The sequence below is a fragment of the Rhinolophus ferrumequinum genome, chromosome 2, assembly GCF_004115265.2.
Source record: "Rhinolophus ferrumequinum isolate MPI-CBG mRhiFer1 chromosome 2, mRhiFer1_v1.p, whole genome shotgun sequence".
Taxonomy (NCBI): Eukaryota; Metazoa; Chordata; class Mammalia; order Chiroptera; family Rhinolophidae; genus Rhinolophus; species Rhinolophus ferrumequinum.
Window position 1 is genome coordinate 101,808,163 of NC_046285.1, and position 25,977 is coordinate 101,834,139.

At 45.4% G+C, this 25,977-nt stretch overlaps 1 protein-coding gene across 3 annotated transcripts in view; it reads right to left on the reverse strand.

Annotated features, from left to right (window-relative positions):
• The window catches only part of CLDN14 (claudin 14), a 94,724-nt gene that overhangs the window by 26,795 nt on the left and 41,952 nt on the right, over positions 1–25,977 (reverse strand). For 2 of the 3 annotated variants that reach the window (XM_033132942.1, XM_033132951.1), the window contains exon 2: positions 9,353–9,490. The gene's annotated coding sequence lies outside the window, so the exon portion shown is untranslated. Of the gene's footprint in view, positions 1–9,352; positions 9,491–19,433; positions 19,484–25,977 lie in introns of those variants that run through there. The other variant, XM_033132959.1, reaches the window with a different exon arrangement.

The window sequence follows — 25,977 nt, forward strand, 5'->3', positions numbered from 1 at the left end:
GATGAGGCGCCTTTTTTCCTGATTTGCACAGTCTGGGTGTGCATGAGTGGCCCTGATATAACAGAAGGGCAACCTTTGTGTGGTTGCTTTTAGGAAATTTCATGGAGGGAGGGGGAGAGACAGAGAGATGGTATCAGTGATGGCAGGCCTCGAGAAGTAAGTGCCATAACACACACTGGTTTGCGGGTACAGGGGACCCTGAAACTCGGGGGAAACTAGTCTTTAGAGTTTTCGTGTGAATGGGGGCCATTCTGTCTTCAGCCTTCTCCAGTTCTGAATTTATAGTGGAAGTCCAGGACTATAATTTAGTGGGGAAAATGTGGGCATGGTGTTTTCTCTTTGAAACAACCCCACATCTAAATGGAAAAACAAGGCCTGTTCTTTACAATCACTTGGTACACATTTAATAACCAGAAAAATTCTTTCATTTCCGGAGGAGGCTCAGAAACCTTTATTAAGCATGTGGCTACTGTGTTATCTGCTTAGGAAATCGTGGAAGAGGGAATAAGAAGGTGTGCAGGGAATTCAGAGTGGGGGGACTGCTGAGTCCACCACTTCCTCCTCAGGGGACTTGGCCCCTTGTCCTTGGGGGACACTGTTGGAGGGAGATACGATGCCTGCGGGATCCCTGGGGCTCAGCCTTGCCTCAGCAGACTCCGCCAGGGCCCTACCATTCTGTACTCCCAAGACACTTGTCCTCACTTTCTTTTCTTCCTCAAGTCTCCTGCATAAGTTTCCTGGGGACTGCTCTACCAAATAACCACAAACTGGGTGGCTTAACACAACGGAAATTTATTCTCTCACAGTTCTGGAGGCTGAACGTCGGAAATTAAGTGTCTTTAGGTCCACACTACAAGTCCAAGATCAAGGCGTTGGTAGGGTTGGCTCCTTTTGGGGGGCTCAGAGGGAAACATCTGGCCGTGCTTCTCTCCCAGCTCCTGGTGGTTGCCCGTAATCCTTGGTGTTCCTTGGGTCGCAGACGCATCACCCTGATCTCTATTTCTGCCATCATCCTTTTCCATGTGTCTTTTCTCCTCTTCTTATAAGGACACCAGTCACATTGGAGTAAGAGTCTACCTTACTTCCGGATGGCCTCTTCTCAAATCTCCTAATTCCATCTGCAACAGCCCTTTTCCAAATGAGGTCACATTCTGAGGTTCTAGAAAGGACATGAATTTGGAGACGGGGACACTATTCAACTCAGTACACCCCCATTCGCCACTGACATTGAAATCCATGGAATTCATCCCTGGCAGCTCTAAGCCTCACAGCTCAGCTCATCTCTGACGGCGCCTGTCCCAGCAGCTTTCTCTTCTGTTCCAGAAGAAGCCCTTCTCTTAGCATTCTGTTCCTTGTAAGAAATCCATTCTCCCTTTACCTATCGAAGCAAGACTAAACTCCACCTGAGTTTTCAACACCCCTCCGCACCCCAGGACATGCATCGTCCTACTTGATGTGTTTCCCACCCTCCACTTCTTCCAGCTCCTGCCCTTCTCTGCCCTCCATCCAACACACCCTGGTCAGACTGCTCTCTTCCTCTCTTCCAGCTGGCCCTTCTTTCCTCAGTGCTGCTTCTGCCCATCAGGTCACCGTGCTGGCACACAGTAGGTCTCCGTCCATGCTTGTTCCATGGAATGGGATTCCCTGCCCTCTTTCTGGTTCCAGCCCTGAAAGTGAGGCTCCTCTGAATTCTCCGTCAGTCACTCCATCTCTGAATTCCCTGCTGCCTCTCCAATTCGCTGGTGTTTCCCCAACAAACCTTTCCCCTAGGTAGGTTTTAGGCTTTTTGAAAACCAAGATGATGACATACCTTCTGCCCCCACCGCACAATCCAGGGACTAAGAAGATTCAGTAAGTTTTCACTTAAAACATACAGAGAGGCAGCCCTTTTGCTCTATGGGCCTGGCTCCCTACAGAGAATTAGCCATTAGGGAGTGAGTCCATTTGGAACATGAGGACAACACAATCGGGGTTAGACTCGAGTTGTTATATACGTGTTTAGCGTTTCTGAAGGTGGACCTGGGGTCCCCCGTTTTTGTACCTGTAGGGTTGCTGAAAGGTAGGTTCCAGGGCTCCAGCCCACACCTACTGAATCAGAATTTGAGGAGGTGAGTCTGGGAGTCTGTGTTCCTGCGTCAGCCCTGGCCCAAACCAGGCGAATCTTATGCATGGTAAAGTTGAGAATCATGGATCTTGACATGTGGACAATAAATATTGATTCTAGATGCACTAGTGGAGCTGAAGATGAACTTATAAGTGACTTCTTATAGCTCATGGAACCAGGGGGGGCAAAGCCAAAAATGACTTTTGCTTCCTAGGTGATCAGTTGCTTTCAGGTGTGCCCGGTATCCCAAGGCAGAGTGACATTCTCACAAAATCGGGGACAGTTGGGAGAATCTGGAGGTCTCCTGAGTGACCTGTGGACAGTGTGGAGCCCAGAGCCTGCCCTGGCCTCAAACAGGGTCGCCCTGTCTTCCCATCCTGGTTCCCCCAAGGGGGAGAATCAGAGCCACTGCTCATTTATAATATTTGCCTTGCTTTGGAAACACCTCAGGGCAACTCAGGATAGGTTTTCACAGCGGTGTTTGACTTGGCTTAGTTGCACAGTTCCCGCTTTTTAGTCTATTTATTGCGTTAGCACACGGCCCCATATCCAGGAGCCCAACACCAGGCCTAACAGAAATCAGGGGTAGGCAATTGAAAGGAAACGCTGGGAGGTGCTGAATTGTACTTGCCCATACCACCTTCTCGGCCTGGAGTAACCTGAGGTCAGGCTGGGCATCTGGCTGCCTTGGACTTTGCAGCCTCCGACCTCTCGCTGCAGCCTGGGGACAATATGACCCATCCAGCCACTGCCTGACCTACAACAGGGTCCAGAGGATTATTTCCCCAAAAGGCGATATAGTCCATTTTTTTAAAGCTTTTATTTTGCTTACATATTTACTCTTCTTTTATAAAATTTAACTACCTTTCAATAATAAATTGCTGATCCCTCTTCATGTTTATGCTCAAGCTTCAAATAGATGTCACATTACATTTTAATATTCTATCCAAGGAATCCAAAAGGGGTTAAGCTATTGATTAAACACGGATCCCCATGCCTTGACCTTGCCCCGCACAGCTGTACAGGCTGGGAGAGGCGGGCCGGGAGGGGTTAATGGTATTATGCTGCCTCGAAGGTGCTGGAAAACACCATCTCCTGACTTTTTGCAATGAGCCAAAAGCAGGAAGAAGAAACGACCCTGAGTAACAGTCATTGCTATTGCACCGGCTGCCTATTACGTGTTCCATATTTACAAACAACTCTCACGTCCACAATAGCTGAAGTTGGTGTTGTTACCCCAAATGTGCCTGTTGGGGACCAAGAGATTTGGCGACTTCAGTGACTTGCACAAGATTCCAGAGTTAGCAAGTGGTAGGGCCCGGAAATGAACTGGGGCCTTGCTTCTCCAAGCTGTTGCTCATGAAATGCTATGTGGATTCCTTACGAGATCTGATGAGGCATCTCACATTCTACAGAATTCTACCAAGGTTAAGAGCAATTGGGCAATCCGTGTAGTACGCTTAGGGGTCAGTCCTGGAATTTGCAGAGTTCACTCTCAGCCAAGGAAAGAGGATTCCAAGGAAATGATATCGTAGGTATTTTTTTTCCTTAGTGGATAGACTTTGCTAGAGAGGGTTATGGTCTGTTAAAGGTATATCACTGTGGCATCTTGTAAATTTTATAGCTACTGTTTTACACTTCATCAGCATTCCTGATCTTGTTGTGGTGCCCACTTCAAACAACACTGTGTGAATAAGTATGTAAGAACCAAATGCAAGCTGAACGTTACTTGAGCATACGTTAAGTGATAATGTTTTTCGGAATAATTTTTCTCTTAAGTATCATGATTTTAGTGTTATCCATTATTGCTTTAATAAGTAGAGTTTCTTTGCATTCATAATTATGATAGTTATAAGAAACAAGAGTTGTTTACTGTAAAACAAAACACCGACTATTTCTCAACAATTAAAAAAATCTACATAATCTTGAAAGCATCTGGCTTGAATGAAGGAAAAAGTTCTCAGCCCAGGCTGCACATTAGAACTTAAAAGCTTGGGAAGCTTCTGAAAATTCCTAATGTGTGGGCCCTATTCCTAGACCAGTTGGACCAGAGCTAAGAAGTGTGGTCTGGCCAGTTAAAGTTTAGAAAACTCTGCAGGTGATGCTAGCATATAGCCGGTGTTGAGAACTGCTGGGCAATTACAGATTTTTAAATTCATGGAGTTAAGTCTGTCTGATTAATATGAATGCATTAATGTATCATAAAGGACAAAGATCTACATTATGCATTACAATTAAGAGTTTTGAATATATACAATTAAAATATATGCAATGAGTATAATATACGCAATGAGTCGATAAGTTACATATACAAAATATATGCTCAATAAATATTACTAAAAGTAATGACTGAATGAACATCCCACAAAGTTTCATATGAAATATCCTATTTTGACGAAACTAAGATGTTAACAATTGTAAGATGAAGTATCACTGAGAAAGAAAAAAAATTTTAATTAAACTATGATGTGCCATATATTACAAGCCACACCCCAGTTTAAAAAAATGTTCAAAACAAGAAAACATCTGAGTCTTATAATTGATGAAATACAGTACTTAAAAATTAACTATATTTTATTTTGCTTCCTAGTCGATTCCAACTGTTGTATCACTAATGTCCGCTAGATGCTGCTGTGATCTGCTACTTCAGGTCCCAAACGGAAATCTGAAAACCAGTTTTCTCAAAGTATTTAAAATTGAAACGGGCCGCCCCTTTGAAAGACAAAAGACTTAAAAATCTCATATTTTGAGAAGTCACTGCTTGTTATTTCCCTTGTATTAAGACCTATGGAAAGTAGTTCACAAACTGTAAAATTATGTAAAAAGTGAATTGAATTGTTTTAATGGCTTGATGCATTAAAAAAAGTACTATTGCTTCCTTTTTATCCACGTGCCCAGATTTTACATTTCACTTGTCTGCAGTGCATTATAGAGAAGAGACAGTAATAAGAAGGCTGATGTTAACTTTAAATCAAATAAAAAGAAAAGCTTGCAGGAAAGGATATCATGTCTCCTAATTTGAAGGCAGCAGATCATGGTACTCTGCACACGTGAACTCCTGCTGCCCACGACAGGAAAAGCTGAGTGGGAAAGGAACTGGGATCCACAGGACAGGCCCCCGAGCTTAAACCCAAGCCCAGTATTAACCCTGGGGATTGACCCAGGGCTTCCATGGCTGAAAACCTGGACAACTTTCCCTGTTGGATGCGAATCGCTCTCCCAGCAAAATGATAGAGACTTGAGGGCCAAAAGGAAGCCCGCAGAAGCTTCTGGAGATGTGCATAGGGCAGTGCCACTCAAACTGTTCCCCGTCTCCAATGAGACGAGAACAGAAACTGAGAGGAATTATTTCAAAACTTGTATAGCAAAATAACAAAGTAATTTGGGTTGTTAAATCTAACAAAAAGAAATTTGGCTTGTATTTTGTATGTCTTTATTTTTCATTGTTTGAGTACTTCAGTATTTCTAATATGTTACACAAGTATCGGTCTATAAGAGATTGGAATTTTTTTTTAAAGCCGTCTTTTAGTTCAGATAGCTTGGGAAGCATTACAGAAAGCCCACCCTGAGCTGTGGAGGGGGAAACCCAGAGCAATGGCCTTATCGAACCCATTACTCTAATAATTTTCAAGTGGACAACATAGATAGAAAAGGGCTGAAGAGTAGAAGCATTTTTATTGTGCAGGACAGGATGACTGGAGAAGTAAAAAGAAATCCTAAGATCAGCTCGCCTTGGGAAGCCCCAGGCTCTGAGCCTGCAGTTGGAGAACTCCCCCGGCTCTTCAAGCCTCAAAGACTCTGCACCATCACCGCCCCCCACCCTCCAGCTGTTCCCCTTGACCAATGCACACACAACAGCAAGTCTAAAATTGACCTTGGGACAAGAGGGACTCATGTGGCTGCAGTGAAAAGAAAATACAAACCCACTCAGAATTGCCCAAATCTTGTATATTTAGCTTCAGAGGAGAAACGCAGAGAGAAGTCTATAATTAAATTCCTTCTTGGCTTGATCCAGCCCAAATCAGCTGGCATTGACGGAAGGGATGCTTAAAACACCAGAGTTCCATTTATGGATAACTGACTTGGCTATTTTGCTTTTTCTAAAAAATGCTCGGTAGCATTGTCCTGCTGTTGGCATCGGTTTTTTTTTGGAAAGCAATTTGGTAATAATGATCAAAATGTAAATTGTGAATACTCATAAACCAGCCGTTTTTCTGCTAGAAAAAAACTTCCTATAGTTATACTCTTAAAGCAAAAAGGCACCCATGACACAATATCCAATATATGTTTACTCTTTATGAGAGAGGAGAAAAAAAAAACAGACTAAAGCTCAATGTCCTTCAATAAGAGGCTTGTTAACTTAGGGCACCCACACAATAGAACAGAACGCACCATTAAGAGTCATTGCTTCTCTAGTACTAATGCGGGTAGAGTCCCAAGGCACAATTTTAAGTAAAGGAAGCAAGCTGAAGTGCCACGGTACAGTATGATCCTATTTGTGTAAAAAGGAAGCATATGCATTTCGGTCATGCCGAGAACCTTTCCAAAAGCTGTTTAAGCAGCTGTTCACAGTGGTCACCTCCGGGAATTGGAGCTTAGTGTCAAGACTGGGGAGAAGTGCTTTCATTTCTAATATCACACCCTTCTATACTTTTTTTAAAAAATATGTATTAATTTAATAGGTAACATAGCATCTATTGCAGAGTATCAAGAGTTACAAGAACTGGCAACTATTAGTCAGCTAAAGATATAACCTGAAACAAGGGGTTGCGTAAAATGGTCCTGCTCCAAAGGCCGAGAGACATCGACAAAGAAAAAAACCACAACTCTTAGATTGTTCTTATCCATGGCCGAAGAATAGTTTTTAGTAACAGGCAGCACCAATCTCAGGGGACCCCATAAATGCATTGGAACGTGTGTGGTAAGGGACCCAAGGCTTCCAGCCAACATGGACACCACCAGGTGAAAAAGCCCAGAGACAGCTGCCCAGGTATATAATTACTATGTGGAAATGGAACGGGCAGAAAGGAGATTGGGTTGGTGAAATAAGTAAGAAATGGTTGCCTGGCCCTGCTTCATAAAGAGGGGCAATGTCGTAGCTACCAGCGGTGCTGTTACCTTTTATAAATGGGACTCACACATTTCCTATTTAATTCTACCCCACACAGTGCCAATGGTTGGGATACCATGGATTTTGGAAATACTTTTCTTAAACGTTACATATAACTACAACTACCACTACTACTACCTCCACGACTACTCCCGCCTCCCCCACGCTCTGCGTGCTCGTCCACGAGAGCTGGGGAAGGGGGATCCCTTCCACTTTGGGGCCTCTGCACAGCGCCCTGTGCTGTTAACCTCTCGGCTAAAGAGTATTTCCAGTGCTGTCTGGAGGTGAGTGTGTTCGGCGCTGCTTACTCTTTGGCCCTTCTTTCTGCCACTTATTTCATGATCTAGGTAACAGATTTGACCCATAGTTGCATGTAAAAGGTGTTCGAGTGATCGTTCTGGACTCAAAGAGACAAAGGAAGAATATTATGCTGGGTGTGAGAAAGCCAGTTTCCAGGCAGCTCGCGTTGCCTTTACGAAGTGGTGGAGGAAGCAGAGGGTGAAGTGTAGGGAGCCACGGGGGACAGGTGGAAATTCTTTGCAACTGTAATGAGTGTCGTCAGCAGCACTGCAAGCCTGGGAGAGAAGACCAAGGGCATGTGCAGGGCTGTCAAGGCAGAAGCCAGAATTAAGCATATAAAGACCCAAAGAGCAACCTTTCCCCACTTCTGGGCACCTTCTATGTCATGGCCTGTCTGACATACCTTGGGAGGCCCCAGGTTGCCAGGAGTGGTGGGCAGGGGGCAGGCGAGCACAGAACCTCCCCCTACAGGAAGCTCAGAGCGCTCAGGCCTCCCGGTGCACTTGAAAAGAAATCACGTTTCCTTTCCGCCAGGTGGGCCAGCTTAAGGGCTGCAACATCTTTGAAAACGGTAGCAAGATACAGAGACGTTAGTCTTTTCCAGACTGCCCTCAGGGGAAATGGCGGGGAGAGGGAAGGCACACTTGAACAGGGCCTGGGATGAAGGCTTCTGAGGGCATCACCGGGTATTGCCTGCTGACACAAGTTGGTGCCCTCAATCGGGGGCTTTTGTTTTGCTGACAGGGGGCTGCAAATTTCAGGGCCACAGATGAATTCTCTGAGGTGGGGGAGAAGCTGAGACTGCCCCCACTTCCCAAGCCTTCCTTCCTGTTGAGCCCTTCCTTTATTTATTTAGAGCACCCAGCCTTTCCTCTAAGTAAATGTTGAATAGATATTTTAAAAGCACCCATTTAAACAATGTCAAATTGTTTTACTGTCTCCACCTGGCTCTGGGCACGGCTGTTGTGCTTCCTGTGTCATGTCCTGACTTTCGTGGAGGAGCAGAAGGAGGCCCTGGCCCTGCTGGTGGGGGATACAGGCACTTCCGCCGAAGCTCATACCGGAAACCCACAGGGAGAATGGCCTGAGGCCTTACTTCGGGCTAAATAGGAGAATGGTAGAAGTTTGGCCATGCAGTTTTCCACAGGGAAGCAGTTGTCGAGACGGGATGGGATTGTTTAGACCCAGAGAAAGGGAGCCACGGTGACTTGGCTGAGCTATCTATTGAGGGTCTCCCATGAAGAAGATAGATGTGGTGGTGGGGACAGAGTCACTGTTGAGAGGTAGTGCTGTCCTACAGAAACGTTCTCTCCGTAACAACCTCAGAAGTCCAGAGCTTCCTCTCTTGAGGAAAGCAGTACTCACTCCCTTGAAGCACTGGTTTTAGATTGACAACTTAGAAACCAAAGTCTGTTTACCCGTCACCTACACAGGCTGGCAATCCCCAAAGAACTTAAAGATTTCAGGCCCTACTGTGGACATGCTGCATCCCCTTGGGTGTCACAGGCGATGTCCAGCCTCTACTATAGCAAATGGTATCAACACCCAGAGCCCAGTTACAGCCAGGGCTCCGTTAGCTCTTGTTATGCTCAGATGTGGTGAGCACAGCTGCGGGTTCAGGCCCAGCAAGCAGGGCTTCCAGGACATTCTCCCACCAGTCAGACTGGAAATACCGGAAAAGCAAAGGTAGCTGCCCTCAGAGGCAGTGCTGGTATTTTCTTTCCTTTTGGCCAGTTCAGTTTTAACTAGAAACTAGAATAATAATTATAATGATACATGTTTACAGATTTTAACTATTCCCTTGGAGTCCTCTTTTTGGGGAAAAGCGTTCTACCCACCTCATACATCAGGAAAACAAGAGGCCATATGGTCTGGCTGGGCTGGGTGGTCGCTGGTGTCAGTAGGAGAGTGGAGACCTGGACTTCGACAGTTCTTGGCTCCTTGGCCTGTGTCCAGATTGCTGGGCCTTGCACCCCCTAGAAAGGTAACACATGAGAAATTGAAGTGGACCAGATCATAAACTATCAGGAGCAGTTGGTTCTAGTTAGGAGGGCGGCCCCATGGCTCTGCCTGTGCCTGTTTCTCTAGGAAGGACAGGCCTGGAGAGGAGGAAAACCCATTTCTCCAGGACTGTTTTGCCCATCTTTAATGACCAGTTAAAACTAAACACTCTGTAGAGAAAACTCCTCTTAAAAGAAAACTCCAAGTTGCTGGGAAGGTTTCATCTTTCCCTTTTGAATCCCAAGTTCTGCTGCCATATAAATCAATGTTGGCCTGAAAAAATATATGTCTATGGAAACACCTACATGGGGTATTGGGGACACCAGTACCAGGGCATGGGGTGGAGTATGGTACCCCCAGCCAAATCCCTCGGGTCATGCTCTGACTTACTTATTACAAACCCTCTTAATCGTTTTTAACAAGAGTTAGCTAGGTTTTCTCCTGACTCTGTCTTCTCTGCCAGCAATGTTTGTGTCAACAAACTAGGGTGAGGTAGTAGATGTAGATCAAGGAACAAGGAACAAGGGTAATCAAGGTATTTGACGGTCATGGCTATTTAAAAGTAAGGAAGGTGGTAGAAACCCAGAGGGAGGCAGGTTGGGAAGCTTCCAACCCCAACAGAGGAAGACATACGCGTATATGAAACAGGCAAGTCAGCCAAGAAATCCAGGCTGTGTTACCAGAGAAAATAGCTTGTGTCTTTTATAAGTGAAGAGCTTGGGTCAAGCATGAGCCTTTCAGAGTATATCAAGGCAGATTACCAGCCCTGTTTGGAAGCGTAGCCTTGCCGTTACAACGGATTTTCCCTCCAAAGCCATCACAGGCATTTACTTAGTCTTGATTTCATATTGTCCAACTCTCATATGTGGACACCCTTTTTCCCCAATTCAATTTTAGACTTCTTAGTGATAAGGACCAGAGTTTTCATAATCAATATTAATAAAAATGATTGATCAAAAAGTTTTCCCTTGTGTGTTATTAGCCAAGGGACATAAAGTAATTTCAGAAGCCTCATTCCTATTGCTTGATTTCCTTTCATCATTCCAGGTTTTCTGTTGAAGTGCAATTTCTGAGAGTCCTCCCCAATGCAAAGAGCACATCTGGGAGACAGGTGTTTCTTTTCTTTGCTCCATCACAATGGTAATTTCTTCGGCTACTACAGGAAGCTTGGCAGATTCAGAAGTACAAGGCGCCCACCAAGGCCTGAGATGAGTTCACTGACGCTATCAGCAGGTCTGAATGTCAACATCTGCTTAAAGTGTGATTGCCCTGAGAGGTTCATCCCTTCCCAAATGTGGTTGGCCTGTTTTGAGGTGAGAGCCTCAGATTGAAGTAATTTCTCCCCACCAAAGGGTCTAGAATAGGTTTAGTTGTAATCTATTTTATGTAGTTGTGACTGCCTCAAGAAACCTGAAAAGGGTTATTAAGAGTGTGTGTCTAGGCATATGGATAACTGTTCCAGCTCAACAGTCTGCGAACACCATTAGTAGCCTTTGAAATGGTTTTCCAGGAAGCACAGGCTGTTAATAACTCTGCCTGATGCTCCAGTGTGAGCCAAACAACGAGATAATGTATAACTTTGCAAGTAGCCCCGGCCCTCTGAATTGACAGTCTGCTCGGAGACTGAGAAGGTGTGCCATATTGAGCCCAGCAAACGTTACCAGAGGAACAGTGGAGCATTATCAACTCTCCCTAACTGGTAGATTGATTTGTCACTGTGTTGATAGACAAAAGAGTGGCCAACCGATAGACTGTGGTGCTGTGTCCCTTCCCCTGGCTCACCTCAGCCAGAAGTGCTGAGACAACTTTTACGTGGCTAGCGAGAGAATCTTTCCATCGAGAATCATCAACTGACTTTCACTTTGTAGGAAAATACTGTATTAAGTGTTTGGAGATAGAAAAATATGCCCTCAGGATGTTTATAATCTAACTGGAGGGATAAGACCCAAGATTGAAAAGCTAGTGAAAATGCAAAGCAATGGAATATCCACCGTATGGGATAATATTCAGCGTCTCAAGTGAGTGAAGTGGATCTCTTAGTACTGAGAACTAAGTGGGAAAATGCCAAGATCTACGTGGAAAAATACCAAGATACCATCTATGTAAAAATTAAAGCAAAGCACCTATGTATGTATGAACATATGCAAATGCATAAAGGGGACAGGAAGAGATCACACCAAAATAGAGACAGAGTTTCCTCCTCGGGAGGGAAATGAGATGAGCGAGGGAGGTGAAGGACACCTTTCATATTTTTACTCCTCGTATTTCTGTATTGAGTAAATTATTTAGAACAAGAAAATATTTATATATTTCTTCTGTAAAAAAGGAAAAGAGTGAAAAATCTAACAACAAAGCAAGTACACGAGCGATACCAAGGGGTGACCCCATGAGTAAGTACGGTAGCCCCACAAACTCTGCAACTCCCCTGGCCCCCCTTCTCCTTGTCTTCAGAACCAAATTTTGCTCAGGAATGGGTGCATGTGTCTCAGATGATACCTAGAAAAAAAAAACACCGATAAAATCATGGTGGTCCCATCCCTCTGCAGTGGCTCCTTGAGCCTGATCATGTGGTACAATCAGGGCCAATGAGATTTAAGGGGCTGTCCAAGGGGCTGCTGGGTAAAGTTTTTGCTCTTCAAGAGAGGATTGAAGGACATAAAGCATCTCTTCTCCCTTCTACTGGATATCACAGTGTCTGGATGTGATTACTGGCAGTGGGGCAGCCATCTTGTGCCTCAGGGAGCTACCCTGGGGACCAAGTCAAATGCTGAGGATGCTGGTAGAAAGATGGTGAAAATCTGAGTCCTTGAAAACATTATGGAGCCACTGAATTAACCTACCCTGGAGCTGCCTCAGGACTTCTGTTCCAATGAGAAGACACATTTTTCTTTTTGTTGAGGTGGGATTATCTGTTGCTTGCAGCCCAATGCATCCTAACTGACACACCAGTCAGCAGGAACCCTGTCTGAGGCCTCAAGCCCCTTGGGCACATCTGGGGGTACAGTTGAGTCCTCAGGAGCATGCCCCCGGGCACTAAAACATACTCCAGAATGGAAGAGGGGTCATGAGTCCTTGTGGCTTGGGAGAGAGAGGGAGCCTTGGGAGGCAGGGAACTCATTCTGAGATAGGGGCACCCATTCCCCTGTGGGTGCCCCTGTCTCAGTGGGTGAGTGGGGCTGCAAGTATGAGGTAGGAAGATATCCAACAAGTGGTCCCTCCGTCCGGTCCATGGGGTTTGATACACGTTGCTAACAGAGGCAGGAGCTGCACTTGGGAGGCCTGAAGAGCCATCACTACCTAAGGCTATTTGGAGGGAGTTTCCTTCCTGCACCCGTGGAGTAGAAGCCCCAAACCTCTCCTGGGGGTGTGGGAAAGGAGAACATCCACAGTGAGTGTGGGGCTGGGGCAGCACCACCAGCAGTGGGGTCCCAGCATTTGGGAGGTGGCTCAAAGCCACCCCACAGTGGGGAGGAGGTGAGAAAGTGGGCAAGGCACCCCACTGTGGGGGTTCCCAGGACCCCCCAAGAATTTCCCCAGGAGCAGTGATGGTTTTGATTGGTTTGTAGAGGAGTCTATCTGAATTAAACTCCAGTGACCCCAAACTGCTGTTGATTTAAAATGCTTTAAACTGGGATAATCTCTTGCAGTGTTGGAACTGGGCCCCTGAAAGGAGAACAAGGAAATGAAACCTTACTTATTGCAGTTGCTTCAGAAAGAAAGAGAGAGAGAGAGAGAGAGAGAGAGAGAGAGAGAGAGAGAGAGAGAATGGGATGATTTCTCATTTAACCTGGTCCTCTAGAGGGGGTGGCTGGTTTCTACATGGGCTCTGAACACCAGCCCTTGCATGGAGGTACCTGTTTCCTTTGCAGGTCTCACCTCCAGCTTGAAATCAATCACCCCACTCTCTTGGAGTGAAGTCAAGGAAGGCTTTACTCTGGAATCTCAAACTCTGAGAGGGTAAAAAAGCCCAGCCCCGCCTTTGAAACTGATCTGTGGAACTTCAAGTAAAAGTGAAGGTGCATCAGGGGCTAAAAATGCTCAACTCAAATTGCATTAAAAAATTTTCCCGAATCACACCCATTAAGATGGCTGTTGTACAAAGCAAACAAACAAAACAAAAATGAGAAACAGAAGCCTGGTGTTGGTGGGGGTGTGGAGAAATTGGAACCCTTGGGCACTGCTGGTGGGAATGTGAAACGGAACAGCCACTGTGGAAAATAGTATGGAGATTCCTCAAAAAATGAGACATAGAACTACCACAAGACCTAGCAATTCTACTCCTAAATATATATTCCAGAGAATTGAAGGCAGGGACTCAAACAGATACTTGGACACCAGTGTTCATAGCAGCATTATTCACAAGAGCCAAAAGATGTGTCCAATAAATGGAATATTATTTAGGCTTAAAAAAAGAATGCAGTTCTGAGACATACCACAACATGGATGAACCTTGAAAACATTGTGCTAAGTGAAAGAAGCCAGACACAAAGATATTGATCTAGATATTGAGCTATCTAGAATACTCAAATTCTGTCTCTGACAGGAAAAAAGAATGGTGGTTGTCAGGGGCTGGAGAGGGAGGAATAGGGAGATATTTTTTAATGAGCACAGAGTTTCTGTTTGGGATGATGAAAGAGTACGAAATATGAATGTACTTAATGTCACTGAATTCTACACTTAAAATGGTTAAAAAAGTAAGTTTCATGTTACATGTATTTTACCACAATTTTAAAAATGAAAAATTATAATTAATGAAAAATATTATAAACATTCAGATGCCTAAAAATATGCTAACTGTTCATCCATTGGAGACCACCTGTGTATTAAATCGGATTTCCTTCTTGCTTTCTCTTTGTGCCCACCTGGGAATCAAGCTTCTTCCAGCATTTCTCTGAGGGAGTTTGCATCTATTGCAAATAAGCCAGTGGTGAGGAAGTTTGTATCTCCTGCATTGATCTTTTAAAAATTCAGATTTGATTTAATCCACTCACATAAAATTGTGAGAGCATAGTTATAACCTGCTCTTGTCACAGCCATAAGAGCCAGTTATGTAAAAACACCTCGTGATATGCCCGATCATGATATAATATTTGTCATTTATTGTAAGTTTTTGATGCTTCTTGTCTGACTTTTATATTTATGAATAAGAATATACATTACCATTAAATACTGTCAGTGGTTCTGCTTGGGAACAGAAACTTCCTTCTTTCTCCTCTTTCAAGCATCTGGACAGTTTAATCAAAGAGCACCCTGACAGAACCATCTGGAACTTCCCCTTGATTTCTGTACTCATCAAAATACACAAATGTTATCCATTTGAACTCGTAAAATAAAATTTTACTAGTAAAATACTATATTAGTTCCAAACATTGGGGTTTCTATAAGATTCAACTTCCAAAAAGTTTCTGCTGATGAAAAAAACGATCACTGTATTTGTTCAAATCTCATTTGGTTCAATTCAGTGAACATTGATTCAAGCCTTTGTTCAATGATTAGCTGAACATGCAGTGAGTTTGTGGGGGATGAAAAGTAAAAGAGTGAAATTTAGATTGTCTGCAAGTTATTTTATATTTTAAATGGTTGGAAAAAATCAAACGAAGAGTAATATTTTATGACATGTGAAATAGTATATGGAATTTAAATTTCAGTGTCCATAAATAAAGTTTTATTGGAACACAGCCACATGCATTCATTTATGTATTAACTATGGCTGATTTTGCCCCACCACTGCAGGGTTGAGTAGTTCTGACAGAGACCATACAGTCATAAAGCCTAAACTATTTACTATTTGGCCCTTTACAGAGGAAGTTTGCCAGCCCCTGCCTTAGGCAATAGCTGTATCCATGTGAAGTCTGAATACCAAGACCTGAGACACCCACCATTCATTCTGATGTTGCCAACGTTTTGGCAGCCTTACCACAGTTGGTCAATCTGTATCAATGCTTCTCTATCCTGGGATAAACCAGCCCCCAATGGGGCATTCAGAAATGTGTGGGCACAGCTTTTATTGTTACAGTGATAGGGACACCATAGGTGTTGACTAGACAGGAATGAAGGACGTTTAACATCCAATAATGTATGGGACAGCCTTGCACAGTGGAGAATAGTTCTGCCTCAAATGTCAATGGCATATCCATTGATAAACAGTGATCCAGACAATTACCCTGATGGTTAATTTTATGTATCAACTTGATTGGGCCAAGGTGCCCAGATAATTGGTCAAACATTGTTCTTTGGGCCTTGAGTAAAGCAAATGGCCCTCCAGAGCATGGGTGGGCCTCACCCAATCAGTTGAAGGTCCCATTAAACAAAGACTGAACTCCCTGAGCAAGAAGGAGTTTTGCCAGCAGATGACCCTTGGACTTAAACTGCAATGATTCTCTGAGTCTCCAGCCTGCTGGCCCACCCCGCAGATTTTGGACTTGCCAAGACAGCAGAACGATGTGAGCCAATTCCTTAAAATTATCTATCTATCTATCTATCTATCTATCTATCTATCTATCTATCTATCTATCTATCTATCTATTTATCTATCTATCTATCTATCTATTTATCTATCGTCTATCTATCTATCTACACAAGCAGACACACACACACACACACACACACCCCCTATGTGTTCTACTTCCGACTAATACAATTATCCAAATTTTCCGATTTCTGGTCTGAAAGTGATTTTCAGTCTACCTATTCTTGTGCTTTGCAAATTCACCCTTTTCCAATTTTCCAAACTTTAAAAGTGAGATAAAATTGCAAATTTCATCTTCTCAAATGATAAAAAAAAAATCTTTCACACTCCTGCACCTAGGACTTTAATTCAACAACGTGGAGTTTAATTGAACAAATGTGTGTTGAACACCAGTGACACACTTGGTAGATGCAGTTAGGGTGTGATGCAAAGATAAGCTATAGTCTCTGTTCCAATTCACTCAAAATGTAAAGAAGGAGACTGCTAGGCAACACGGTTCCATGGATACCAGGCTGGTACTAAGCAGCCCCACTACAGGAGTACAAATCGGGGCCTGCAGATGTGCTCGTGGGAAGAATCGTAACTCCGACCAACACGGCCGTGGTACCAGTGATGCCTAGTTTTATTTTTCTTCTCCTTTTTCCTTTTGGACTATTGCTCTCCATTTTAGAATTGGTAAAAGCAGTGAGCTTTTCTGGTCCAGATTCTGACCTCTGAACCCAACTACCTTCACAGCAGGAGGCCAGGACTTCACCCAATTCAGCTGCTGAAAAGGAAGGTACTATCTATGTTGGTTACAAACCCCATTTGTACCTGGGTGTAGCTAATTTTCTTTTCTTTGTTAAGATGTTCTTGTGTTACTTTTTCTCACCCAAAGTAATTGCACTATTACGTTCTCATGGTAAAGATGGAAACCATACGGCAAAGAAAGTAAAACGCGGAAATCTCCTGTTACATCCGTTCTCAGTTCCTCATCTCATTCTTTGTAGCGACAAAAACCTGTTGTCTGGGTAAGGCTTCTTTCTGGCTGCCAGGGAAGGAAACCTGCTGACGTGGGTGCCACTGGCCAGAGCAATTGCTCCCTCACTTCCAACCACTCAGTTCGGTACTTTGAAGAGAGTTCAACATGTACAGAGTTGTGTGAGGACATCTGATTCAAATGTGAGAGCCACTGACATCAGAGAGGGTATATCAGTTTCCTGGGGCCACCGTAACAAATGACCACAAACTAGGTGGCTTAAAACAACAGAAATTAATTTTCTCACAGTTCCGGATGGGAGTCTGACATCAAGGTGTTGGCAGGGCCTTGCTATCTCGGAACTAGGAGAGGATCCTTCCTCGCTTCTTCCAGCTTCAGGAGGTTGCCTGTGACCCTGGCATTCCTTGACTTGTAGACACATCACTCCAATCTCTGCCTCTGCTGCCACAGAGTGAAAGACATGTGTCCTGTGTCTTTGTGTCTAGGTCTAAATTGCCCTCTTCCTATAAGTATATCAGTCAATGGATGGTGGCCCGCCCTACTCCAGGCTGACCTCATCTTAACTGGATTCCATTTGCAAAGATTCTATATCCAAATAAGGTCACATCCACAGGCATCATGGATTAAGACTTGAATATCTTTTTGGGGGGGGGCACAATTCAACCCACAACAGATACAGGCTTCATACTTCTAAACAATTCACCAGGAGCCACAATGTTCCCAAGCAAGACATAAGGAAAGATCCGAGGCCTGTCCAGCCCTGCCCTCCACCATTCATTGTACGTGGGTGCCATGGCTTGAGGCACTTGTGGCCCCTGGGCAGAGAACAGAAAACAAGCTGTCCATCTTTATCAGACCTCAGACATGGGGCAGGAATGAGCCAGTATGCCTAAGACACTACCCTTCTTTCAGCTCTCCCCTTGGAGCAGGCTCACTGCTTTGTGGGCTACTGCAGGAGATTGCTGACGTCAGCGTGCGAGCTGGTGGAGCTGAGGGCTCCAAAGGGCAGTGGCTTCAGAGAAAGGCCAAACTTTCTCAAAAAGCTGTCATTTCAGAAAGGAAGAAAAAAAGTCTACCTTATTATTATTATTTTTCTTGATAGGTGCCGAGTATCAAAGATTTAAAAACTTGGCTCTGGCCACAAAGTGTCTGAAAACAGAGGCTGTTTTGTACAGATCAGATTCTTCTTAAACCCCCAGGCCATCCAACGGGCTCCTGGCAGCGTCCGAGGTACCACGTGGAGGTGGCCAGGGGATTGCTCCGGGAGAAGCAGAAGGTATCACATGGCCGCTTCTGGAATCCACCTGGAGGAGAATGGCCTGCTGGGGGGCAATGGGGGAGAGAACAAAGGTAGGGGGTGGGTGGGAGCATTTCCCACAGGGGGCTTTGCTCCTTTCCGGCTCACCGACACACATGAGAGGAGAGTTTACTGGCCTGATGAATATCCATTTAGTACAGAAATACAGCTTCAGACATACCGTCTTGTAACTAGAGCCACCCAAACCTCTGCTTCTGAATGTTCCCATGGCAAAGACACAGATTTTCACAACATTCCAAGAAAATCCTGAAATTGAGTCCTGTAGATGACTTGGAATTTTTTTTTTGGGGGGGGGAGGGGCAAAGAAATAATATTCCATGTGTCACAGGTTGCATCTGTATGCGTTGGTATTTGGAGAGCAAGGACTGAGGTCCAAGCTGGTGTTGGGGCTGGGGGACTGGATGGGGGAGCGAAGCGACCCTGACAGAGATAGTGCTGGGCTGGGGGCCCCCAGGCCGGCTGATGGGGAAGCATCGGGGTATGGAGGCAAGAATGCATCCATCATCCCACTTCCCCGCCCCCCACTTCTCAAGGGAAATGCCAGCATTGTTGTGATTTCCCTACTAAAAATCATGTTGGAGAATATTTAATGTTTTACATACGAAGGCCAGAGGCTGCTTTCATGTCCTTAGGCTGTAGACTTTTCTATCAATCGCAAAATGTCAGCTAAAAAAAAAAAATCTCTCTTATTATATGAAGTTTATTCGTGCCTGAACTTTAAAAAGTCAGGCCTGCACCTCCAAACGAAATCTTCGCTCTCCTCTGTGTGGATTACACTGACTCCCAAACTGAGATACTGGCAGGCTCCCTGGCACCTATGCTTATTATAAAATTCATCTTCTTTTCACGTCCAATATAATCAAGGCAGCCACACCCCACGCTCAGCCAATTTGGCCTTTCTTTCCCCAATTCCAGACCCCACTTTGGGCGAGAAAACATGTAATTACACTGGTGGGCTTGGAGCCTGTCATGAAATAAAGTGAATCAGAACCACAGGGGAAGCTCAAATGTGCATCCTGACTTGGCACACAGGTCCTTTCTTGTCCTTACTTATTAACTTTGGGGAGACACTGAGAGCTCTCCAGGATGGGCGGGCGGTGCAAACATTCTTGCCCCAAACCCAGAACTCCCCCGCCTCCGCCCCACCCCCACCAGAGCCTGTGGAGCCGGGAGTGCAGTCCTGCCCGGTCAGCTGCCCTCCTTTTCAGGAGCTCCAGGCAGCCGGCATCTGGAGGACGCGGTGATATATGCCTTCCAGAGAACAGGATACAGATGCTCGGGGGCGGTAACCTGAGAACAGGGCGCGAAGATGCTTCTGTCCCGGAGTTCAACACATAAATTACAAACCACGATTTCAAATTCGAAGGCAAGTATTGCCATTTCTCTCTCTCCCAAACTTTGACCTTTTGTACTCAAGGTCAGTTGGAGAGGAGTATAGCTGTTACCCCAAGAGGACTTCTCATTCCATTTCAGCCATCTGCTGGGTGCCCAGCAAACAATGAGTTGGTCTGTCTCCCGTGACTAGGTCGTGAACAGTGAGCGCCCCGCCTCCCCTGCCCTGGCACCGGCCAGGCACAGATCCCTCGTGTTCATGCCTGGTCTTTCCTGGGAGCAGCAGAAGGAATTGGGCAGGGGAAGGGAGCTGGGATGATATGCACACAGGCCGGCAGCTGTCCATGACATTCAGAGATAAAGCCTGAGACCAACCAGGGCACTCGGCAGGGGCCGTCCCCTCCCCACCCTGTTCTTCCCAGTGGCACTCACTGAGTGTCCCCTCTCCTTACCCCACGCTTCCAGTCTTCCAGCTCCAGGGAGCAAGAAATGAGCCCGAGTGGGGCAGGAACCCCACAAACATGAGGGCCACGGTCCCCGTGTGTATTTCTTCCCAGTGCCTTTGTGCAGAGCAAAAAGACTGCTTTAAATAACACATTGGTTTCCTGCACAGCTTGTTGTGGCTTTTCTATACTTTAGAAAGCACTGATCCATCTCTTGAAACTTCTTCTGGACACAGCTAAGTGGGGTGTATGTGAAAAGGAACATTCTTAAGCTAAATTTTTTAGATGGCTGTGTTCACCTCAATTTTTGCAAACAAGGGATTGCACTCAGGACTTAAACTTAAATTATGGGGTGACCGGATTGCTCAGTGGTCGGAGCACAGTGCTTATAACACCAACGTCGTTGGTTCGATTCCCACATGGGCCAGTGAGCTGTGCCCCCCACCCCCACAACTAGATTGAAAACAACAACTTGACATGGAGCTGATGGGTTCTAGAAAAACACACTGTTCCCCAATAAAAAACAAACTTTAATTATGAAAACAATCTAAGAGGTTGCCCAGTTTAGGTGGATGGAAAATGGGTCAGGTACCATCCCAAATGACAAATGGTAAAGGATGTCCCCATCATTTGACAGTGTGTTCTGAGATGCTCCAAACCCACTGGCCCCTGAAACATTATGTACAGAACAGTGGAGCCATAACATGACAGAATGCAGAGACATGTGACTCAGTCCTGGGGCGTGACACCACAAGACGCTCAATGTTACTGACCATCAGGGAAATGCAATGTAAAACCACAATGAGCTATCGCCTCATTCCTGTCAGAAGAGCCATCATCAATAAACCAACACACAACAAGTATTGGGGAAGACGTGGAGAAAAGGGAACTCTTGTGCAGTGTCAGTGGGATTGCAAATTGGTACAACCACTATGGAAAACAGTATGGAGGTTTCTCAAAAAATTAAAAATTAAAAAAAATTAAAAATATGACCCAGCAATTTTACTTCTGGGTATTTATCTGAAGAAATCTACAACACTAATTCGAAAAGATATATGCACGCCTATGTTTACTGCAGCATTATTTACAATACTTAAGATATGGAAGCAGCCTTAATGTCCATCAATAGATGAACGGATAAAGAAATTGTGTTGTATTTGTACAATGGAGTATCACTCAGCCATAAAAAAGGAAATCTTGCGGCGGCCAGATGGCTCAGTTCGTTAGAACGTGAGCTCTGCACAACAGGATTGCCAGTTCGATTCCCACATGGGCCAGTGAGTTGCACCCCCCACAACTAGATTGAAGACAACGAGTTGCTGCTGAGCTGCCACTGAGCTTACGGAGGGATGGCCAGATAGCTCAGTTGGTTAGAGCGTGAGCTCTCAACAACAAGGTTGCTGGTTCAATTCCCACATGGGATGATGGGCTGTGCCCCCCTGCAACTAAAATTGAAAATGGCGACTGGACTTGGAGCTGAGCTGCTCCCTCCACAACTAGATTGAAGGACAACGACTTGGAGCTGATGGGCCCTGGAAAAGCACACTGTTCCCCAATATTCCCCAATAAAAAAAAAGAAGAAGAAGAATGAAATCTCACCATTTGCAACAACATGGGTGGACCTAGAGGGTATTATGCTAAGTGAAATAAGTCAGACAGAAAAACACAAATATCATTTGATTCTCACTTATATGTGGAATCTAAAGAACAACATAAATAAAACAGAAACAGGCTAATAGATACAGAGAAAAAACTGATAGGTGCCAGAGGGGAGGGACATTGACACGGGGGGAATGGGTGAAAAATGTGAAGGGATTAAGAAATACAAATTTGAAGTTACAAAATAGTCATGGGATGTAATGTACAGTATTGAGAATATAATCAATAATGTTGCAACAACTATGTATCGTGCCAGGTGGGTACTAGACTAATCGGGGGGGATCACTGCATAAATTATATAAATATCTAACCACTATGCTGTACCCCTGAAACTAATATAAAATAATGTTGAATGTCAACTGTAATTGAAAAAAAAAATTAAAAAAAAAAAATACTGGGGCCTGATAGCCCTCTAGGAGCACAAGGAAGCCTCTTGTAGACCCATCCCCCACAGCAGTGCAAGCCCCTGGCAACATTCATCTGCCTTGAATTTTAACCTGCATGGGGAAAATGGGGGAGTCATTTATGCTGAGAAATTATGTTCCCTCCCTTTCCAGCGAGGCCTCACATGACCAAGGTGGAGGTCCAGAAGCCAGAGGAATGGTCAGTGTGAGTGCCATGCGATAGCCAGGATTATATATCCAGAACCTGTTGGATCTGGGCCCAGTAGGGTGAATGCAGCCATTTGGTATTCAAATGTTACATTCAGACACAGCCAACCATCACTTTCCAGCAGGACCAGTGGTGTTTGTTAGGACGTGAAACAAGAGCCATGTGGAGATGTCCTGCCAATGTCCTCTAGGCCAGGCATGGCACACAGCAGGACTGGGACTGGACCTAGGGTGAGTGAGGGTCCAGAGATGCACATGTTTTCTCAGGTCATTCTAGTACATGCCGGGGGGACAATGTATAGATGCAAGGTGCCTTCAACTTGGCCTTCCCTCGGCTGCAGGACCAACTTGACTCATGCCCTTGGAGTTCTGGGCCCTTTGAGAGCCTTCCTGATTTCCTGCTGCCCATGGAAGCTGCTCTGGGGACCTTTATACAGCTGAGCAGACCCTTCCCGCCCCCACACACAACTGCTCTGTGAAATATGCCAGGCAATTATCTCCCAGGGAGAAGAAATGCCATGGCCTCTTTAGCAGGGTTGCCCACACCACTCAATAATCAAATCACCACTGACTCCCTAGTCAAGGCCCAGCCTTGTGACCTCAAGAAAAATATGAGAGAGAGATCCTGATGTCAGGGATGTGTGATCAGGTGTGGAGCCAGAATCGTGCAGACAAGGAATAGATGTCAGTCTGCTGAAATATGCTGGAGGAGTTTGGGGGCAGGAGGGACCAGTGGGCTTCATAGAGGAGCTGGACACCGAGCTGACTCTTGAAGGATGAAGAGGTCAAAGCTAATGGTGGGGAGAAAAAGGAGGCTCTGGGTCCAGGGGAGCACAACAGTGGTCAGGGATGGGACACTGGGAGAGTCGGAGGGGTTCAAGGAATCCCCAGGCCAAGGCAGAATATGCAAGTGATAAAAGAGGAGATGGCATGAGGCTGGAGGGATCAGGAAGGCCAGACTCAGGGGGACTTTTGGAAACTCAGTGTAGTTTGGTGACTTCTTGAGTGGGCAAGTGGCAGGATGGGAAGGGTGGAGCTGGGTCTGGCAGGCACTGTAGGACGCTCTGAACATGGCTGACAGATTAGATACCCTCTGGTGGCACCAGGCATTCCCTAATGAAGCACCACTGACAAGATTTGACCCACCAGCTACATGACGGTGCTGTACGCGGAAGTCCAGGCTGTCGGAATGGTGCCAAGGAGCCACAGGTATCATTAACTTCTTTATGGGGAATTATCTGCTGCTAAAACGTTAGTGCATCTTTAAAACATGAGCTGTAGCCCCACTCCCAGCCCAGCACACTTCCATTATGGGCCCCCAAAGCACGGCCCTTGGGCCAGAGGGAAGCAACACCATGAGAAAAGAGGGTACATTTATTTTGGCCCATCCAGTCTCCTCTGTCTGACGTTTCCTCTTACCTCACTGCTGTCTCTTCCAGTGAGATATTCAAGGACCTTATATTCTTTCCTTCTTCCCAGAAAGATAGATTCCAGAGTTTTAAGGAATCTATACAGGGATCAACTAATCCAGAGGTCAGAAATCATTTCCTGTGAGCCAGATAGTAAATGTTTTAGGCTTTTTGGGCCACACAATCTCTGTTGGAACTGCTCAACTCTGCTATTGTAGTGTGAAAGCAGCCATGATGATACAGAAACAAACAGCAGGCCTGTGTGCCAATAAAACTTTATAAAAATAGCCAAAGGGCCAAGATTTCCAGTCAAGGTGGTGGAATAGGTAAATGCTGTGCTTGCCTCCTCTCATAACCACATCAAAATTACAACTAAACTAAGAACAACTATCATTGAGAACCACCTGAAGTCTAGCTGAACAGAAGTCCTACAACTAAGAATAAACAGAAAAAGCCACTTTGAGATTGGTAGGAGGGGTGCAGATGTGGAGTAGGCTAGTCCCATACCCATGTGTGACCCTTAAAAATCGGGACGATATCTCAGCTGTGGAGGTAACCCCTGAAGAACGAGGGGTCCCACACCAGGATCCCCAGCCCCGGGTTCCAGACAAGTCCCCACAAATTCTGGCTCTGAAAACCAGCAGAGATTGTGGCTGGGTGAGATGGAGGGCAGCTGCAGGCTGCCCACAGATGGATTCACTCACTGACAGACTCACTCACTCTGAGCTCCAGTGCTAGGGCAGCAGCTTGAAAGGTGCCGCGGACATATGGGGAAGAACTGAATTGTCTGGCTCCAGGGTAAAGGATGGAGGGGCAGCTTTTTCCCAGACAGAGGAGCTGGTAAAAGCCATTTTTTCTTTGTTGAGCACTCTCCCACACACACACACACACCTCGAGTTCAGACACAGGCAGCTGCCATATCTGAGTCTCCATCAACCTGGCTAATGCTGTCTGCCTCACTCTGGTGATTCTCTGAGGCTCCACCCCACCCAACTTTTGGACACACCCAAGCCAATTCCAGTGGCTTTTCCATACAAATCACCTGGTTTGGCTCATGCTGTGGACTGTCCTAAAATCTCTCAAAGTTCACAAACCCCAAACAAGCAGCATCTGGCCTCAGCCTACCCTGTACTTCCTGTTAAGCAGCCCCAAGCCCAGCACTAACGCAACCAGCCTCAGTTCACAGCCTAGCCTCTCCCAGGCACCTCCAAGTCCAGCACGGGGGTTGGCCATTTGCAGATTGCTTTGTGGTTCATTCCAAGTGGCCCTGGGCAGGGTGCAGACTGCAGCTGACCTTGGCCTGTGGTGGGGCCCTTCCCAGGAGGCCCTGGGGCTAGCATGCTCAATAGCCAGCTTCAGACCCAGCTGGAACACCAACCAGCTACCTCCATGGATGACACACCCAAAGGGCAGACTGGGCAGAGAGCAAAGCCCTGCTAAAGTGAGTTCTGTTCCATAAGGTCAGCCCCTACACAAGAGTTTCTCCAGTGTAGTCATGGCCAATCCTTACAACTAGTCAGCCCAAGGGATAATCCCTTATGTTGACATGCAGACAGCAACCAAGGCTCAACTACAACAGAAGGGCACACACAATTCATGCAGGAAACACACTTGCAGCACCCGGCTCAGTTGACCAGGGAGACTGTGCCACTGGGCCCATAGGACACCTACTACATAAGGCCAGTCTACTAGGATCGGAGACTACTAGGATAGTAGAGTCTAGTAGGATAGTAGCTCTACCTAATACATAGACACAAACACAGGGAGGCAGCCAAAATGGGGAGACAAAGAAACATGTCCCAAATAAAAGAACAGAACAAAGCTCCAGAAAAAAAAACCAAGATGAAACAAAATGGAGACAAGCAATCTACCAGACAGAGTTCAAAACACTGGTTATAAGGATTCTCAATGATCTCAGGGAGAACTTCAACAAAGAGATAGGAAACATAAAAATGGATAGAAAATATAAAAAAGAACCAGTCAAAGATAAAGAATACAATAACTGAAATGAAGAATATATTAGCAGGAATCAACAGTAGATTAGATGAAGCAGAGGATTGAATCAGCAATTTGGAGGATAAGGTAGCAGAAAACACCCAATAAGAACAGCAAAAAGAAAAAAGAATCCAAAACATAAAAATAAAAAAAAAATGAGGAGAGTAAAGGAGTCTCTGGGACAACATCAAGCATACCAACATTTGCATTATAGGGGTACCAGAAGGAGAAAAGAGAGAGCAAGGAA